General features: G+C 39.2%; 1 pseudogene; it reads right to left on the bottom strand.

Annotated features, from left to right (window-relative positions):
• Window positions 1–551: 551 nt before the first annotated feature.
• On the bottom strand, window positions 552–7,023 carry LOC139440753 (KATNB1-like protein 1; annotated as a pseudogene).
• Window positions 7,024–16,437: the final 9,414 nt, after the last annotated feature.

Genomic DNA, 16,437 nt, shown 5'->3' with positions numbered 1-16,437 from the left:
TTATTACAGATGGCAAGATTTCACTCTTTATGGCTTTTTATGGCTAAGTCATATTCCATTGTATACATACATCACTTCTTTATTCATTCATCTATTGATGGACACTTAGTTTGCCTACATATCTTGGATACCGTAAATAATGCTGCAATAAACATATGGATGTATATGTCTTTTCAATGTAATGTTTTGAGTTTCTTCAAATAAATAGCCAAATGTGAAATTGCTGTGTCCTTCTTTGTCTCTTGTTATACAGGTTTTTAAAGTCTATTTTGTCTGGTATAAGTATATACTGTCCCAGGTTTTTTTCCATTTTCATTAAATATCTTTTTCCTTCCCTTTGCTTTCAGTCTGTGTATCTTTTTATTTAAAGTGAGTCTCTTTAAACAGCATACATTGAGTCTTGTTTTGTTATCCATTCAGTCTCCATATATCTTTTGATTGGAACATTTAATCTATTTGCATATAAAATAATTGTTGATACACATGTATTTATTGCTGTTTTATTATTTATATTTTTGATCCCTGTTTTTCCTCCTTTTTAAAAGAGATCTTTAACATTTCTGTAAAACTGGTTTGGTGGTGATGAACTCCTGTATCTTTTTCTTGTCTGGGAAGCTCTTAATCTCTTCTTTGAGTGTAAATGATAGCTTTGCTCACAGAGTAATCTTGGTTGAAGGTCTTTGCTTTTCATCAATTTGAATATTTCTTGCCAATCTATTTGGCTTGCAGTTTCTGTTGAGGAATCAGCTGACAGTCTTATGGGAGCTCCCTTGAAGGTAACACTGCTTTTCTCTTGCTGCTTTTAAGATTTTCTCTTTGTCTTATACCTTTGCCACTTTAATTATAATGTATCTTGGTGTGGACCTCTTTGGGTTAATCTTGTTTGAGAATATCTGCCCAACCTGGACTTGTATATCTATTTCCTTCACTAGATTAGGGAAGTTTTTCATCATTATTTTTTCCACATAGGTCTTCAATTTCTGGTTCTCTCTCTTCTTCTGGCACCTCCAAGATGTTAATGTTGGTATGCTTGAAATTATCCTAGATGTTCCTTACACTATGCTCGTTTTTTGGATGTGGTTTCTTTAAGCTGTTCTGATTGGGTGTTTTCTGCTTTGCTATCTTTCAAATCCCCAATTTAATCCTCTCATTCATTGGCTCCACTGTTGATTTCCTATAATATATTCTTCATTTCAGTTCATGTATTCTTCATTTCTGAGTGGTTTTTTTTAATGTTTCCTATCTATTTGTTGAAGTTCTCACTGAGTTCATCTACTTTTCCCCTAAATCCACTGAGCATCCTTATAACCAGTGTTTTGAAATCTGTATCTGGTAGATTGCTTGTCTCAGTTTTGTTTAGTTCTTTTCCTAGAGTTTTGTCTGTTCTTTCATTTGGTCCAAGAAGGCAAGCCACCATCACTCCAAGTTCTTCTATCATCACCAAATAAGCTACAAGCTCCCTTATTCTTCTCTTTCTCCAGATAGTTAAAGCTATAGCCAATCTCAAATTTCTGAACAAAACTTGTACCATTGTTTCATGGTCCTGAGAAACCTCAGGAAACAAACAAACAAACAAACAAACAAAAACACTATTTTGATTATGGGTTTTCTGTCTGTGAAGAACCAGAATCACTGGAGTTAAGCAAATATGTTGGACTATCAGGGTGCAATTCTTCAGGCAGGTGGCTTCACAAGACAGTTCATTTTCTTTATTTGCTATGTCACAGCCCCAAATTCTAGGGGACTGTTGCTTTTTATAACAAGGATTTGGAAAAGGAGGGTGAACTTTCTTTCTGTGGGACATCACATTATGTAGTTTACCCGGGATATTCACAGCTTGTCCAACTCTTCTATGTAGGTAAGTAGCCAATTGCTTTGTAGACTTTTTAACCTCCTTCAAGAAATCATTAACAAATAACAAATAACAAATCAGTATTGCATTAGCTATCACACTAGAATCTCTACAATCTAAGGGACAATATATATCTTATTTATAAACCTTTGCAAATACACTGATAAAACAATTTATAATCATTTGAACACATGGCTGGGTCCTGGAGAATATTTGCGCTCCTCCCCATAAGGCTGCCTCTCATCCCACGCTCGTTTTGCATACTGACCCCTGTGCCATTCCCACCCCTAAACCCTCATCTCTCAGGGTGGAGACAGCGACAGCTGTCTTTAAACAAACCTGAAAGCATGGGATCACTCTTCGATTCTGGCCTGACCCTGCTCTTGAGGTGGAATATTTGGTGCAGTGACAGACTCATCTGAAACGTGCATCTGCTAAGAGGGAACCCCACAGGCTGGTGCTGCTGAGCCCTGGGTGCACCCAGCCTCCCCTCTGGCTCCTCAGGTGGGAGGGGGGCTTCCTAAACCAGCAGGGCCATCTTTGCTCTGCTCACCTCCAAACCCTTGCTCAGGAAAGCCAGAGAACCAGTGACCTAGAACACATGCCTTCTGGAACTGCAGTGAAGATTCAGCAAAATAAACCTGATTAGGAACTTCACCAGACTGGCTCCCAGGCTGCCTTTGCTGGCCCAGGGCAGCTTTGTGGGCACTCTGCCCAGGCCACATGGGCTTGCAGGAGTTCACATAAATATTGTTTTAAACTTACAGCATCCGAGTTCCTGAAATCCCTATCCTACCTAAAAGCAGATCTTCCAAAAAAAAAAAAAAAAAAACCCTCATAAAAACCTTCATCATTAGATACCTTTCCAGGGATCTAATCCTTTAATCTTTTCTAAGATGAGAAGTCAGCCCTAGCCCTAAATATTGTCTCTGTTTCATTTCTTTTTAGCTCTTCTGCCAATTTTAACTACATTTTTTGTTGTAATTTTCTTATTATTGAGTTGACAGAGTTCTTTATACATTTTGAATATTAATCCCTTATCCCATACATGGTTTGCAAAGATTTTTTTCCCATTCTGTTGGCCATATACACCAAAATGGCCAGCAGACACATGAAAAGATGTTCAACACCACGAATCATCAGGGAAATGCAAATCGAAACCACGATGAGATACCACCTCACACTTGTAAGAAGGGCTATGATCAAGAAGACAAGAGACAACAGGTGATGGGGAGCATGTGGTAAAAAGGGAACCTTCATTCATTGTTGATGGGAATGTAAATTGGTCCAATCATTATGGAAAACAATAACGCACTTCCTCAAAAAATTAAAAAGAGATTTATCATACCATTCAGCAATTCCACTTGTGGGTATACACCCAAAGGAAGTGAAAACCGGATTTCAACAAGAGCTATGCAGACTGCCATGTTTATTGCTGCATTACTCACAATAGCCAAGATATAAAAATAACCTGGATGCCTATCAAAGGATTTATAGATAAAAAAGATAGGGTACACACGGCCATCAGAAAGGAAGATGTCCTCCTATTTGCAACAACATGAATGAACCTTGAGTGCATTATTCTAAGCAAAATATATCAGGCAGAAAAAGACAAGTATTCTATGATATCACTTATATGTGGAATTCTAAAAATGTCAAACCTGTAAAAAGCAGAGACCTGTAAAATGTTACCGGGGATAGGGGGCATGTTTGATAAGAGTGATGGGGTTTAAGGGCACAAACTTGTAATGAATACGAAATAAGCCACAGGATTTAATACGCAGTATAATGAATACAGACAACAATATTGTTCTATAATTACGTAATGCAATAGATGTCACTACATCAGCAGCCATATTACAACTGAACTATTCATGTGACATTCTGGAAAGAAGGAGCAAATAAGCATAGAGAGTTCTTATACTATAAACTGATAGAGTTAACTGTTGTTTGGACAGATAACATGTTAGTGGTAAGAAAGGACCGTGAGAAACATAGGGACACCCACTCTTCCATTTTGAGGCATTTTTATCATAGCTTTCATAATCAGCTGTATAGTAACAGGGAAAGTACAGTCATTCCAAACATAAGCCTTTTTAAAAAAGTTTTATGGAATTTATTGGGGTGATGTTGGTTATTAAAATTATATAGTTTTCAGGTGTACAATTCTATAATACATCATCCATATATTGTATTGTGCATTCACCATCCCAAGTCAAGTCTCTTTCTATTGACATTAAAAGAATGCTTTTTTTTTTAAAGGTCTTATTTATTCTTAGAGAGAGGAGGAGGGAGGGAGAAAGAGAGGAGAGAAACATCAATGTGTGGTTGTCTCTCACACACCCTGTACTGGGGACCTGGCCCACAACCCAGGCATGTGCCCTGACTGGGAATCGAACCAGCGGCTCTTTGGTTTGCAGGCTGGCACTCAATCCACTGAGCCACACCAGCCAGGGCAAAAAAAAGAAAGCTTTTTAATTGTAGATCTTTTCATTGTCAAACTTTTTAATATGGAAGGTTTTATTCCTAAATTTATACCGAGTTAATCCAGATAAAATAACAGCAAGTAGCAGTCACAACACAGGACCAGGAGGAACAAAAGTGAAAGAAGTGAAGTTTCAGGATATCAAAGGAAGGTCTCACAGAGCTGATGCCAAGAGCTCCAAGGAGCCAGAGCCTTTGAGGGGCTATTGGAAATTCCGAGGACCCTGCAGGGCTGGCTGAAGGAAGTAGGAGGCTAAGACAACTGTGGTGGCAGAAATGATGAGAGCAGTGACAGTACAACATAAAAGAAGTAACTTCTCCCACCTTTTCTCCCTCCAATATTCCTCAGATTCTCCAGTGTCCTAGCCCAAAAGAAAAGCAGCCAACAAGGGAGTGTCAAAAATGTGGTTTGTAGAATCTCAGCTCCAGCCTCACAAAACAGAGTATAGCTTAGAAAAACTGGAGCTGAGAAAGAATAGATAAATGACTATTAGCCAAATTAATCTATATAAGGAGAGCTGGCTTTCTTCACAGTGTATTTATTACATACAAAGAAGAAAACACAAAAACCAAGTTTACCTGCTTGGACTGATTGCAGTTCTAGCTCCTGGCTGGATCAGTAAAACAGTACCTACACTTACTTGAATTAGTCTAAGATCCAAGTGAAGCAGCATGCAGGCAAGGAGTGTATCCATGTCATGTGACAATTTCAGCCACTTAAATAAAGCTGACTGGTATCATGTTGCTAGCAAGAAGTGGTGTCCAGATTTAACCAAGTTGATCTGACCCTAGGGATACAGGCACTAGCTGACAGAAATTTGGGTTTTCCAGGCTCTGACCACATCAGTAACTTCATTTCTTTATTATCCTCCCCTCTTCACACCATAATCCAATAGAATACATTGTCTCTACCGTACAAGCAGACTGTCAAATGCATATACATCATTTTATGGCTGGTACCATAAGCACAAATTTTTGATTCATCAAATCAAAAGAATAAAGTCCTCTGTTCATATTGATAGAAAAGTGTTTACCTAACAACTTTAACCACGGCAGGTATGCCTTAATCAATGAGAAGCAATCAGAAAAGCATAACCAAAGTCAGTCCAGCTTTTAGAACATCAATAGATCCTTCTCCCACAGAGCTATTTAATGTTGATTTTTCAAACCACATGGAACACAAAAAATACACTGATAATTCAGTGGTTTTTAAATGACAAGATATATTTTATTTCCTAAGAAACCATTTCTAGACATGAACATTCTTTATGTATCTTTAAAAACACAGCTGACACCAGACTTTAAAATTATAGTGGTACAAAATATACTGAGAATAAGCCCTCACCACATAATATTAATGGATAAGACAAAGAAAGGTGACATGTTTCCGTCACTTAGCAAACCAGGCACAAGTAAATACTGTTAGTAAATCCTGGCAAACAGACATGTAAAGCTGACAACTGCTCTAACTCTTTCGTAGTCGTCCGAAATATGTGGAGATTGCTGCAGCCTGACCACACTGAAACCCATGACTACCTTGCTTACAATTATGAGAGACATGGCGGCAGTTTGGTCATGAGTCTGAGAAGCAGCATTCCAGAGCTGACGTTTAGATCTACAGAAAAACCAATCACAGGCAGTGTGCCTTCGATCTGTGTAACCACTGCTGTCCCACTTTCTTAACAGGAATCTTAGAAAATAGAATCAATATTAGAACGGATGAGAATAAAAGACACATACACAGAGAGAGAGAGAGAGAGAGAGAGAAACTGGAAGCAATGCAGGAGGGCGGAAAATATTTAGGATGCCTAACAATCAAAGCTTATCGAGAAAGGTATAATAAAACCCAGAGTTTTAGAGCTGAAAGGACACCGAAGTTCATTTTATTCAACTCCTCCTTTCATAGATGACTACAGTAGCTGAGACTGCTTGCCTAGCTCACATTGATGAAGTAATTTTATAGAGAAAAATAAGAAACAATTGCAGTTTTTAAGTACTAGTCTTGTAGTGATATTTTTTATAGCACCCTTTCATTTGCCACTGTAAGGGTTCTCCACAGAAACACAACCACTGGTAAATAGAGATAGAGAGAAATATAAAATGTAGAAATATAGGTGTAGGTAAGAGGAGCTTTATCATAGGAGCTGGCTCACATGATTATGGGGGCTGAGAGGTCCCACAGTCTGCCATCGGCAAGCTGGAAGGCCAGCGGCGCGCAAGTCAGGCTAAGTCTGAGGACCTGAGAACATGGGGCATGAACAGTGTAGTTCAAGTCCACAAGCCTGAGAATTGAGGGCCCGTGGTGTAAGTCCTGTCAGAGTCAGAAGGCCAGGAATACCCATGTCTAAGGGAAGGAGAAGATGCATGTCTCAGCTTGAGCAAAAGAGCAAATTTGTACTTCTTCCACCTTTTTGTTCTATTCAAGTCCTCAGCACAATGGATGATTCCTGCCCACAATAGTGAAAGCAATCTTCTTTCCCGAGTCTACCAATTCAAATGCTAATCTCCTCCTGAGACTCCCTCCCAAACACTTCCAGAAATACTGTTTCTATCTTAAATCCCTTAGCCCAGTCAAGGTGACACATAATATTAATGAAATCACCAAACCCTCCTTTTTATTTATAATATGCAAATAACCAAACCACCCTCTCTACCTGTCCTGGAACTTTCTCTCGTAACATATCCATTCGTTATGATGACCAAATCAGAATGTGAATTGTTCAAGCGTGGTTTCCTGTAGTCTCTCTTCCAACAGGAAAAGAGAAATGTAAAGTCTTCATTATGAAATATTTGTGTGAGAGGAACACTCACTCACTTTATAGAAAAGTAAGTATGACATAAAATAATTGGACACACTCATAGTCCAAACTGAGTTCTAAGATTTGTGGGGAACATAGAAAGAAAGGGTACTTAGAAAAGTCCTCAAAAGATTTGGGTGGCTTTCTGGAGAAGGATCACTGTGTATGTTTTTACCAGTTTCACTGAGGAAAGAGCCTATAAGAATCTTCAGAGTGGATTATAAAGAAGGGCTGGCTAATCTGGTTTGGAAAAGCTCTCTCGTGAATCTGACATGCCTAACCTGGGTGGCAGCCACAGCTGAGGTGGAATACTACTCCTTTCATTCAGACAGATGTCCAGCCTCTGCATGGTATCCAACTACGCCAGAGTCCTGTAAAGAAGGGACCTAAAGTGTCAGATACCACCTTAGACCCTTTATATCATTAACTCATTAAATGCCTTTTATTTACTTCTACAAAAAAGCTCAAATGATAAGCAAATCTCATTTAGAGAAGTTATTCATTTCTAACCTTTAAGTTCCTTCTATAGTAGTTCAAGAATATTTCATTATTTTCTTGTCAAAGATTTGAATGCCCCCTTCTTAAAATATATTTTCAGAAGTTGTTCACTTAAACCATTAATTAGTGAAATACATATGCACATTTTTCTACCATCACATCAGAGACATAAAGCAATACATATTTTCCTTAAATGTGACAGACTTGCCCCCAAACTGTCCCCCTAGTTGTGTTACAAAGTACAACATGGAAATTGTATGAAGTCAGTAGTTACCTGCAGTAAGACTTCTGCGGTAGTGCTGACAGAGCTTTCACAGGGAGGAATCCTGCCTTTGGCTTTAAAACTGGTTATATGCTTTCAATACGTTTACTAAAAGGAAAAAGAAAATACATTATTCATCAGGTGGTAGCAAATGGAATGCATTCCAACCAACAAACAGCAAATATTAAGATGCCCTCTGCAAAGAGCTCCGTTGTAAATGAAGTTAACCATAATCAGGTGTTGGCAGCAAATCATCCACCTATAAATGTTATTAACATGCAACCTCTCGTCACATCTAGCCATTGTGTTTACAACCTAAAGAAAATAAAACATAAAATGAAAAATGTTTGCTTCTCAGGGCCAGGCTATAGTCATTAACTTTATTCTTCACCATTGTGTTTTTGTTTGTTTTGCTTTGTCTTGATTTTTGCAGATTATTTTCCATAGAAGGCTGTTGGTGGCTGCCTCTCCACTTGCTGTATTAATATGCACAGACCAAGAAAATTTGAAAGGTGGAGGGATGGGGAGAAAAGGCAGACAACTGTAATTGAATAACAATAATTTTTTTTTAAAAAAAGACACTCAAGAGTTATTTCAATAATGATGAAAAATTAAAAATATACTATAAATATGAGTTGGTATTATTGGAGTCAGACTACTAAAGAGAACACACAAAAGGAAATGAATTCCTAGTGACTTCAAGTTCTAAATGAGAATTATTCATTCATTCAGAAAATCCATCTAGACTAGTATTTCTGAAGATAAACAGATAGCCCTGTAACAACTGTTTCTAAGAGAGTGTTATGTAGGAGGCACATTAAATGATTTTAAAATACAGAAAGATGCCATTTAAATTATGTGATCAAAAACAACCTTAAACATTGATAGAGAACCTTTTGCATCATTAATTATTTAATGGATAAATTTCTATCAAATGTCTTTAATTTCCTTTAAATTTTGGAAATAAAACTACTTTATCAAGGCGAAGTCTCACTGAATAATAAAACGGTGAACTATACGGGCAACTCACTCTTCATCACTGCCTTAGATGGCGTTCTGCAGGTAGTGGGCGGGTGCGGAAGAATGGAGGGAAACCGCCGCAGGTGAAATAGAGAATTGGAGAGGACAGTTGCATACTGCCATCCATGCAGCAGGGTGGGACACACAGCACGTGGTCTAGGAAGACAGGCAAACCTGAGTCCAAATGACTCAGGAAACAAAACCTCAGCAAGACCAAGGCAGCTGAGTGGGGAACCTCCAGGGGTTGCAGACACAGGAGAGTAGGGATTCTTTAGCAGTGTTTTTTGCTGTTTATCTGTGGCTGAGGCCGCCTAATTAATTATTATTTACATAAATTAGTTCAAACTAATTTATGTAAATAATATAAATACATACACACATTTTTTAATAGTGAGATGGGAATCAGAAAATTGCTTTGGAATCACGGAATACATCCCCTCTGAAAGAATTTGCGAGGGCCCCTTGAAATAACTCAGGAAGGACACATCATGTACAGTCACACCGGCTTCCCAAAAGTGTGGGTGTAGGGGAATATCATCATCTCCTCAGAAATAGTTGTCCGAGATTTGGGGTGTGTGAAATGCCCTATTCCAGAATGAGACCTTGTGCCTGGCCAGGCTCGTCCTCAGGAGGTTTCCTAGGGGAACTGATGCTGAGCTCAGTACCGTTTGCAGAGGGCAGACTTGGCGCAGGCCTCTGCGCTGTTAACACTGAGGATGTCAGATCCTCCCACCCCTCGGAACAATGGGGTCTGCGTAGTTCTGCATCGGATATGACGTGTTGTGTGGTGATAAAAATAAAATAAAAAGAAATAACAGTGCATTGCAAGTTAAATATAAGAATCATTTCTTGAAACCTCTGTGTGAACTTGCATGTTTGTGCACAAATGATGAAAAAGTATGAAAAATGCTGTTCTGCTCTATATACTGAGAAGTTGAATTGCTGGGTCACGCGGAGTACTGGTATATTCAGCTCTACTACGTAACCAAACATTGTTCTTCAAAGCTGTTATTCGGCTTACATCCCCCTTCCCCATCTGCACTGCAGAGAGATTTGATCTCCCCGCTTCCCTGCTTACACTCGGATTTAGCAGACTCCTTTTGATTTACCAATCTGAATGGTGTTAGTTTTCGGTTGTTTAATTTGCATTTGTGTGAATTTTTCCGTGTCAATATTGACAATATATTATTTTCCTTTGTGAATTGCTTGCTGACATTCTTTGTTCATTTTTATGTCAATTCTTTACCTTAATGATATGTAGGAGTTTTTAAAATATATATTCTTTTTTTTTTTTTTTTTTTAAATATATTTATTGATTATGCTATTACAGTTGTCCCATTTCCCCTCCACACTCCACTCCATCCTGCCCACCCCCCTCCCTCCCACATTCCCCCCCTATAGTTCATGTCCATAGGTCATACTTATAAGTTCTTTGGCTTCTACATTTCCTACACTATTTTTACCCTCCCCCTGTCTATTTTCCACCTATCATCTATGCTACTTATTCTCTGTACCTTTACCCCCCTCTCCCCCTCCCACTCCCTTATTGACAACCCTCATGTTCTAGTTGTTTGCCTAGTTTGCTCTCGTTTTTGTTTTATGTGTGGCCGTTAATAACTGTGAGTTTGCTGTCATTTTTACTGTTCCTATTTTTGATCTTCTTTTTCTTAGGTAACTCCCTTTAACATTTCATATAATAAGGGCTTGGTGATGATGAGCTTCTTTAACTTGACCTTATCTGAGAAGCACTTTATCTTCCCTTCCATTCTAAGTGATAGCTTTGCTGGACACAGTAATCTTGGATGTAGGTCCTTGCATTTAATCTTGGGTAATGTAATTATGATGTGCCTTGTTGTGTTCCTCCTTGGGTCCAGCTTCTTTGGGACTCTCTGAGCTTCCTGGACTTCCCGGAAGTCTATTTCCTTTGCCATATTAGGGAAGTTCTCCTTCATTATTTGTTCAAATAAGTTTTCAATTTTTTGTTCTTCCTCTTCTCCTTCTGGCACCCCTATAATTCGGATGTTGGAATGTTTCAAGGCGTCCGGGAGGTTCCTAAGCCTCTCCTCATTTTTCCAAGTTCTTGTTTCTTCATTCTTTTCTGCTTGGATGTTTGTTTCTTCCTTCTGGTCCACACCATTGATTTGAGTCCCAGTTTCCTTCTCATCACTATTGGTTCCCTGTACATTTTCCTTCGTTTCTCTTAGCATAGGCTTCATTTTTTCATCTGTTTTTCGAATAGATTCAACCAAGTCTGTGAGCATATTGATAACCAGTGCTTTGAACTGTGCATCCGATAGGTTGGCTATCTCTTCGTCGCTTAGTTGTATTTTTTCTGGAGCTTTGAAGTGTTCTGTCATTTGGGCCATTTTTTTTTTTTTTTTTTTTTTTGTCTTGGCACGTCTGTTACTTTAAGGGGCGGAGCCTTAGGTGTTCACCAGGGCGGGGTAACGCTGGCCGCTGAGCTGTGACGCTGTACGAGGGGGAGGGGCCCAGTGGGAGCAATGGCGCCCGCCTCACTCTCCTCCGGATTTCAATCTTTCACTCCGATACCCACAATCAAACTGGGCCACTCTGGTGCTGGTTCCCGAGTAAGTGGGCCTGTGCACACTCTCGGCCCCTGTGTGTCTCTCCAACAACCTCTTCTGTGAGGCTGGGAGTCTCTCCTGCTGCCGCCCCAACCCCCAGGGGCGCTTTCAATCAGAGGTTTGAGGCTTTATTTCCCGGAGCTGGAGCCCTGGGTTGCACAGTCTGCTTTGCTGCCCACCGTTGGTCAGGTTTATCTGTGGGCGAATTTGGTGCTGCGCGGGGTGCTACCCCGCTGCTCTGCCTGCCCCACTCTCCGCCACTCTGAGTCCGGCCCTCTGGGTTTATCTGCGCAGATGTGGGGCCGCAGGGTCTGCTAGTGCTCGGACTGCCTGCGCCATTTGTCCCACACTCCGCCAGTCTCAGTCCCGCCACAGCCACGCGAGTCCTCTCCACCCCGGTGCCCGTCTCCGCCCCTCCTACCAGTCTGGATGAATGGTTATTTTCTATTTTCTTGGTGTCGGTCCCCCTTGCTGTTCGATTCTCTGTCAGTTCTGGTTGTGCGAGGAGGCGCAGTGTGTCTACCTACGCCGCCATCTTGGTTCTCCCCTAAAATATATATTCTTGATACTAATCTTCTTCAGTTACATGTGCTGGAAATACTTTTCTCTTAATCTTTCCAAAGTCTTTTCACTTTGTTTAGTGATCTTATTAATTCAACATAGTAATCCATCTTTTATATTTGCTCAGAATGTGTCCCTTTCTCCCTGGGTATTAAAATCAATAACTTTAAAAAAATAAAATACAATCAATAACAATCTCTAGGTTCTTTTATGTATTTTAATTGCACATTTTATCTTTTGGTCTTTAGCATCTATTTTGTGCATGGTTTGAGGCTGAGATCTGATTGTAGTTGTTTTGTGGGAAGCCAATTGTCAGAACAACATATGCCCAATATATAGCCTTTCTCCAATATATATTGCCACTTCTACTGTAACAGGGTGAAGCCAAGAGGGGGCCCCAAATAGGATTTGTAATGGGGTCCAGAAGAGCTTGGAGATGATTGGCTCCACACGACAGTGCCACACCTGCCCGGAATGCTGGCAGCTGTGGCCAGTTGTGGGAGGAGCTGGAAATGGGGCTGCAAAGGAAGATTGGTGCCGGGATTTAAACCCAGGCCCAGTAGACATTTCGCATCTCTTTTTGGGACCACGTGTCTTGTAGGGACCATGCAGCTTTGGAAGTGCTCCCTTTTTGCCACGTGGATGGTACCAGGAGCCTGAACCATGGACGTCTACTTCTTTCCTGAGACACGGTACCCCAGACTGGGCAGAGGGAGAAGGAAGGACTGTGTGTGTTTGTGGATATTCTAAAGAACTTTAGTCTGTTTAACTTTTAAATAAATAATAATTCCTTTCCTTTTTACCAATCTCTGGCATTGAGAGACATCTTTCCTCTGGCAGCGGGCAAGGCGAACCTAGTATAGGGGAGAAACCCCCGTAGAAAACTGGGGGTTCTTTTATATCGTTCAGCACCCCCGCATCTGTTCTGTAACTCTACTGTTGACTAAGTTATCATATGCGTGAGACTTTTCCTGGATTCGGTGTGAATATGTGACATCAAAAAGGTTGTCTTTGAACCTGGCTAACAGCAGCAGCAGGACTTGACCCACCACCTTCAGTCCGGTGAAGCCTAAATTTACAAATCTTGTCCCCTTGCTACTGAAATGGATTGGGATCCTTAGAATCTAGCTGACGCCATGCTTAGGAGCTGGGAGAACTCTGAGCGGTCCTAGAATATCATATTATTGTCAGAAAACAAAGATGCTTTTAGGAATGACTGGGTGGTAGTAATTAGAAAAGAGAACTTGATGGGCCTACCTTTGTTCCAGTATGCGATAATTTGAGCCACTATAGTAATAATTTGTATTAATATTGTGAATAATGGAAATAAGTTGAGCTTCATTATTATATTGAAAGGCAATAACTAGTATAAATTGCACAACAAGTTTTAGCTATGTAAAATGTATATTAAAGTATATGTTTTAGACTGTAATCATTTAATAAACAGTCAATGCTACTACACCTCATTAGTCAACAGTAGTTAACATTATTTAATTAACAATGTAAGTTAAGAACATTAGCCAAGCCCTGGCAAGTATGGCTCAGTTTGTTAGAGCATCATCCTATTGACCAAAAGGTTGAGGGTTCTCTTTTTAGTTAGGGCATATGCCCAGGTTGTGGGTTCGATTCCCAGTTGTGGCACATATGAGAAGGCAACTGATTGATGTTTCTCTCTCCCCCTTCCTCTCTCTCTAAAAGCAATGAAAAATGTCCTCAGGTGCGGATAAAAAAAATGAACATTAATCAATATTAATCACATAGGCATTTTGCTTCTATTAAGTATGTGTCTTTTTATAATGCATAGGTTGTGCACTATTTTCTATGTATGTAGTATGTATATACATAAGAGCAAACACTATAAACTATACATAAGGCAAAGTATCCTATAAAAACAAGAGCTGGTCGGCACTAGTGGATTCTTCTTATATCTAGATGGGAAGAGGTTTCAATGTTGTTTTCTAAAATGATGAACTAGACAAATGTTGTAAAGAGAGGTTAACTTCTCAGAAGTATCCCCTCATTTTCTAAGAAATTAATTCTATATATTACCATCAAATTATAATGACACCAATAATGCATTCCTAATATTTTAATAATGCTAAGAGAGTGGGCAGATATACCATAATAATTCTATGAGATACACAATACTGGACAATCATATCACACATATACAATGTACACTTTAGAAGAAAGAAACTAAGTTAAAAAATCACGCAGATGTTGGCAATTTGGAGATGCCGAAGATAAACCATGAAGTGCTTCCTTTAGGTGAAAAGTTATGGATCTATGTATGTATGTATGCATGTATGTATGTGTGTGTATATAGAGTTCAGTACTCTCTGTGGTTTCAGGCATCCACTGGAGGTCTTGGAACATATACCTGTGGATAAGGGGTGACTAACGTACAATATATTTGATAACTAATGTATTTGTGTATGTCCTGTATGCTGTTTAAAAAGTTTTAAATACTCAATGAGCTTATCACTTTAGTAGTTCAATAAACTTAATTAATTATATTTTAGCCATGCTTAAATGCTTAAGAAAAATTATTTTCAATGCTTTATGAAATAAAGATGCTTTATAAACTGAGTATTAAGCTAAATACACACAAAGTAGTACAGATTTATCAATGTGCAGTCCCTCATATACTGAAAAGAAAATTAACAAATACTAGCAATTTACATCTCTACAGCTAATTTGAGGTTTTTCAAATTACAGCTAATTTGAGGTTTGTAATTACAAATTTCAAATTAGAAATGGATGCATTAGGACAAAAACAAAAACTCAGCATTAGGTAGAAAAGAGATTATTGGCTCATCCGAACCCACCCACCCAATCCTACTAGCCCAGGTAACCCACATTAGCACCTGGCATGCGCACTTTCATGAGTTTTCCTTGCTCCCCAAACACACACCCAAATACGTGCCCCTGCACAGTGGTTGGTTTCCGGAATTGACTCGTACCACGTACGATATGACTTTATCTGTGATCTGAGGTTTTGTGTTCCCGTTTAAACAGCTATTCGCATTTATCTGTAAATAGATATCAAACATTCATTTAAAACACAAGTTTTCTAATTATGTGCATGCATGCACTCTCACACAAATGTTTATATATATACAATGATTCCATCATGGTACTTAATTTTTAGAGAAATTAAGCACTGGTTCTTGTTGGGTTTTGTTTTTCTGCCTTCTTCCACTCCCTTCTTTCCTTGATCCCACACAATCTTCTCCACCTGCCATCCATCCTACGATGACACCTATTGACAGCCTGATACAGATAATTATATGAGTTCATGGTTTGGAAATGCTAGGGTGAGGTAGACTTGAAATAAAATACAAGGTATTATAAAACATATTATAATTAGTAGTAGAGAGTTCAATTATTGCCATTTATAAAAAATAGTTCTTATAAATTTATTCTATGGCATTTATGAAAGTAATTTGAAATGATAAAAAGCAGGCATGTCAAAAGCATTTGAATACAAGTGTTTTCTAAACTGGCTTGAAATGGAGAAATGTAAACTCCTATGACAGAGATGCCTAAGTGCACCTGCTTCTAGAGGGAAAAAGGCAGCAGGCCTTCAATTCTTAGCTTGGCAGGCAGAGAGAGAACTCCAGGAAATCTGACCTAAGTTTAGAAGCTAAATTTTGAAACTACTTGCACATCACCTCATTTTAGAGCTACATGGGGCTTAGGAGAGAATCTAGTTCAACTGCTTGTTTTAAAAATAGGGAAATTAAGGCACAGAGATGTTCAAATAGCTTGCCTAAGGTTTCACAGCTAATTAAAGGCAAACCTGAGGCTCAAATTAAGGTTTCTGTTTTCAGTTCAAAAGCGTTTGCTTGTTTTCTTTACATATTTTACAATGCTTACTCAAAACCTTAGTGACAATAAAGGACCTTTAAGAATTTGTCCACAATTCTGTGGTCCATTAGAAATGCAGGAGCCCTTCAGACCTGTCGTTCATGACGTCAGATCCTTTGGAGGCATGAACACGGGCTAGCTCCACAGTTTGGAGGCGATGGCTGCCCTCTCAGCTCTTCACAGTCCAGATTCTAGGTTGTAATTTCCAGTGACGTGAGAGGCCATTACACTGCCCAGTCGTGTAACCCAGTGTTCTCGAAAGTCTCTAAAAGTCACTGCATTTTTCTTAGTCCAGAAGTAGCTTCATTATACTCCTTTGAGTGTCCCAGTCAGCAAACGGAGACTAAGCACATCGTCAACGCACAGTGACTCACACTCACACATGCAAACGTAAACACACACGGGAAGATGTCAGAATTCGCATTCACCAGTTTCACTTTTTACACTACAATCCATTGCAGACTGCTCTACACCAAAAATGAAGTTTTCCTATTTAGAAAAATAAAA

Source organism: Desmodus rotundus, chromosome 2 (assembly GCF_022682495.2).
Source record: "Desmodus rotundus isolate HL8 chromosome 2, HLdesRot8A.1, whole genome shotgun sequence".
NCBI classification, from domain to species: Eukaryota; Metazoa; Chordata; class Mammalia; order Chiroptera; family Phyllostomidae; genus Desmodus; species Desmodus rotundus.
This window is presented reverse-complemented; position numbering and strand designations above follow the sequence as displayed.